The sequence below is a fragment of the Schistocerca serialis genome, unplaced genomic scaffold, assembly GCF_023864345.2.
Source record: "Schistocerca serialis cubense isolate TAMUIC-IGC-003099 unplaced genomic scaffold, iqSchSeri2.2 HiC_scaffold_1070, whole genome shotgun sequence".
Classification (NCBI taxonomy): domain Eukaryota; kingdom Metazoa; phylum Arthropoda; class Insecta; order Orthoptera; family Acrididae; genus Schistocerca; species Schistocerca serialis.
Window position 1 is genome coordinate 15001 of NW_026047262.1, and position 5000 is coordinate 20000.

Here is a 5000-nt window from a genome sequence, read left to right on the forward strand (position 1 = left end):
GGAAGAGTAACGACAGTCCGAGCCTCCTGGCGTTGCACTCGCAGCCGCAAAAAAACGCTGGGCACATATATGTCTCGGAAGAGTAACGACAGTCCGAGTCTCCTGCGTGGGAAGAGTCTTTCTAGGCCCTGACCCACGGGAAGGGTGTAGCTTCCCCCATCCCGGACATTTGACGTCGTCACACTACCGGTATTGACTAATAGACTGATTGCTGATAATCATTAGCCATACACTGGGGGAAACGGCCGACAGGGGCGGCAACATAGTGGAGCCGCAGTGTCACTAATGTACAGAGATAGAACAGTTTCGACTGGAACTAGAGTAACCGTATACACGGCACTGATTAGTAATAGATGCAGAGCCATCAGAATACAGATAATATATACAACCGTCCCTATACATGCTGAAAGACTCTGCACACAATGAGAACCACACGTCAGCCAGACACTCTTATCACACACTACTCTCTTATCACACACAATATCTAACCACCAGCATGGAAGAACATCCAGTGCATCCTCTCCGCCACATGACACAATCCACACTATCATTACCAGACCGGGAGGTCCACCCAGAAAACACAATATCCCACCCTTCCGACATCCGCACATTGCTCAGCTAAGCCACGAACACCCACACATGTCCTACACAGTGGTGCACCCAACATCACAATACTGCCTCCTGTCACAGCACACAAACAATGGCAGGAATGAAAGACACAGATCTGCCACAACCATGGAATCGGAGCGCCGCCTGTCATGAGCCAAAAGTGCATCCTGACGTGACAAATCGGATAATACCGCAGGCATCCAATTACGATAATCACTATCAACGAACCTGCCGCCCCCCCCCCCAATACACCTTTCCCTACAACAATGTGTATCTGAACCTACGCTATATCGTACCTTAACCTAACCTATATCGTACCTTAACCTAACCTATATCGTACCTTAACCTAACCTATATCGTACCTTAACCTAACCTATATCGTACCTTAACCTAACCTATATCGTACCTTAACCTAACCTATATCGTACCTTAACCTAACCTATATCGTACCTTAACCTAACCTATATCGTACCTTAACCTAACCTATATCGTACCTTAACCTAACCTATATCGTACCTTAACCTAACCTATATCGTGCCTTAACCTAACCTATATCGTGCCTTAACCTAACCTATATCGTGCCTTAACCTAACCTATATCGTGCCTTAACCTAACCTATATCGTGCCTTAACCTAACCTATATCGTGCCTTAACCTAACCTATATCGTGCCTTAACCTAACCTATATCGTGCCTTAACCTAACCTAATTTGTGCCTTAACCTAACCTAATTTGTGCCTTAACCTAACCTAATTTGTGCCTTAACCTAACCTAATTTGTGCCTTAACCTAACCTAATTTGTGCCTTAACCTAACCTAATTTGTGCCTTAACCTAACCTAATTTGTGCCGTAACCTAACCTAATTTGTGCCGTAACGTAACCCATGTTGTGCCGTAACGTAACCCATGTTGTGCCGTAACGTAACCCATGTTGTGCCGTAACGTAACCCATGTTGTGCCGTAACGTAACCCATGTTGTGCCGTAACGTAACCCATGTTGTGCCGTAACGTAACCCATGTTGTGCCGTAACGTAACCCATGTTGTGCCTTAACCTAACCCATGTTGTGCCTTAACCTAACCCATGTTGTGCCTTAACCTAACCCATGTTGTGCCTTAACCTAACCCACGTTGTGCCTTAACCTAACCTACGTTGTGCCTTAACCTAACCCATGTTGTGCCTTAACCTAACCCATGTTGTGCCTTAACCTAACCCATGTTGTGCCTTAACCTAACCCATGTTGTGCCTTAACCTAACCCATGTTGTGCCTTAACCTAACCCATGGTGTGCCTTAACCTAACCCATGTTGTGCCTTAACCTAACCCATGTTGTGCCTTAACCTAACCCACGTTGTGCCTTAACCTAACCCACGTTGTGCCTTAACCTAACCCACGTTGTGCCTTAACCTAACCCACGTTGTGCCTTAACCTAACCTACGTTGTGCCTTAACCTAACCCATGTTGTGCCTTAACCTAACCCATGTTGTGCCTTAACCTAACCCATGTTGTGCCTTAACCTAACCCATGTTGTGCCTTAACCTAACCCATGTTGTGCCTTAACCTAACCCATGGTGTGCCTTAACCTAACCCATGGTGTGCCTTAACCTAACCCATGGTGTGCCTTAACCTAACCCATGGTGTGCCTTAACCTAACCCATGTTGTGCCTTAACCTAACCCATGTTGTGCCTTAACCTAACCCATGTTGTGCCTTAACCTAACCCATGTTGTGCCTTAACCTAACCCATGTTGTGCCTTAACCTAACCCATGTTGTGCCTTAACCTAACCCATGTTGTGCCTTAACCTAACCCATGTTGTGCCTTAACCTAACCCATGTTGTGCCTTAACCTAACCCATGTTGTGCCTTAACCTAACCCATGTTGTGCCTTAACCTAACCCATGTTGTGCCTTAACCTAACCCATGTTGTGCCTTAACCTAACCCATGTTGTGCCTTAACCTAACCCATGTTGTGCCTTAACCTAACCCATGTTGTGCCTTAACCTAACCCATGTTGTGCCTTAACCTAACCCATGTTGTGCCTTAACCTAACCCATGTTGTGCCTTAACCTAACCCATGTTGTGCCTTAACCTAACCCATGTTGTGCCTTAACCTAACCCATGTTGTGCCTTAACCTAACCCATGTTGTGCCTTAACCTAACCCATGTTGTGCCTTAACCTAACCCATGTTGTGCCTTAACCTAACCCATGTTGTGCCTTAACCTAACCCATGTTGTGCCTTAACCTAACCCATGTTGTGCCTTAACCTAACCCATGTTGTGCCTTAACCTAACCCATGTTGTGCCTTAACCTAACCCATGTTGTGCCTTAACCTAACCCATGTTGTGCCTTAACCTAACCCATGTTGTGCCTTAACCTAACCCATGTTGTGCCTTAACCTAACCCATGTTGTGCCTTAACCTAACCCATGTTGTGCCTTAACCTAACCCATGTTGTGCCTTAACCTAACCCATGTTGTGCCTTAACCTAACCCATGTTGTGCCTTAACCTAACCCATGTTGTGCCTTAACGTAACCCATGTTGTGCCTTAACGTAACCCATGTTGTGCCTTAACCTAACCTATAATGTGCCTTAACCTAACCTAAAGTGCGCCGTAACCTAAACTATATTGCGCCTTAACCTGACGCACGTTGTCGCTGAACCTGCTCTGTAATTGTTATGCAACCCGTTAAAGTAGTGTAGTGTTGCCTAACCGCAACCCTCGCAATATAGTTCGCTACTCGCACTGCCCGGTCCCCTGTGTATCGCGTCATGTTAAACACCTTGCAGGTGTTGCTGACTTTCCACATGCTCCTGCTATACACTGTAGTGTGGATAGCAGCAGGACGTACATGCCCCCCCCCCTTCCCCCCTGCCTTCGCAAGCTGGTCGGTGAGAAGTTTGCATGTTCAATGCCCTTCGCATGCCGACGTACTCAGCCTACGTTGTGGTACGGCCTGTCACCTGTCCGCCGATGTACGCAAAACCCACAAACTGTACTGCACATTGCTCCGTATGTACTGAATGATACATCGTGGCCCATGTGACCGTATGACGACAGCGCCTAGCAACGGCGGACCATACAGTCCAAATATTGTGCACGCAGCTACGTGTCGTCTCCCTATAAGAGCTGGATTGCAGTGTGGTACGCCATACAGACGTGTGGGAGGAACGGACGCCCTGGATGGCGATCAGCATGAGCAGTCTGTTGATGTAGTGGAGCGTGTATTCGGACGTAGTCGTCTCTTCTCACACACCGTGATAGCATGTTGCACCGCGTTCCACATCTGCGACATGCTGCAGAGGCGGGCTGACAGTCGTTCGCAGCAATGGACACCGCATACGTACGGGGTCTACCTTCCACGTGTTCTCTAGGCGTGCACATGTTGTTGCGTCTATGTGGGCAGACGTAGTGTGTTTGACACCTGACACAGGCATGCAATACTCGTTGCAAATGGCGATGGACGTGTACGTTTGCTGGTGACGTTACGCAAATGAACAACCGGTAACCCGTTGTGGTGCGGTTGTTCTCGCTAGAGGTGAATCAGTGTTGGCGACGATCGGTCGAGCTATTAACCGGTTGTTTCAGGGATACCCACCATGCCCACGAACGTGAAAGGGGACCCACCATGCCCACGAACGTGAAAGGGGATCTGGGTGTGAGGCGATACGCGGCGGTGGCTGGGTGGGACCGTCCCCGGCCGGTGAGGGGGGGCCGCCCGGCGTGCTGGCAGCGCGGTGCGTGGGCGCACGCGCTACAGCCGGCTGGTGGGGGCGGCCGGTGGCAGGCGCGCCGGCCGACGGACGCGGCAGGCGGCGCAGCTGCGCGCCGGCGCCCCCTGCTCGCGGCGCCTTGCGGCCAAAGTAGGTCCTCGCGGGCCCGGTGCGAAGCGCGGTGGCCATCTGCAGTGTGCTGGTCCGATTGAGGACTTTGTGCGCTGAGGATGCGCCGCCGCCCGGCGCTCGGCGCCGCGACGCCGTCTGCTGCTCGGTCGCCCCAGCGGTTCTCGCAGGTGGTTTGTATCGCAGCTGTGCGGACGTGTTGGCGCGTGCGCTGTGCTGGGAGAGTTCGCTTCGGCACCCAAGTAGGGCTTTTGTCCTTCTGTGGCGCTGGCGTTGGAGCTGCCGGTCACCGTAGGTGGCGCGTGTTGTCTCCCGCCGGCAATGCCACGACAGCACGCTCCCGGGCCTCTGTCGGCAGCGGCAAGCTCAGTTGGGAGCACGGGTGGTCGCACCTAAAGCGTCTACTCGCCTAACTCCGGGCGATTGCGCCTCTCTCGAACCCGACCAAGTACTTAGGACGGCGCTGCGCGCCGCCGGGACCTGAGAGGGTTTCGAGGTGTGTTGTGCAGGGGAGCTCAGCCTCCTCCTGTTTGCAGAATAATTGAGCGGACGCTT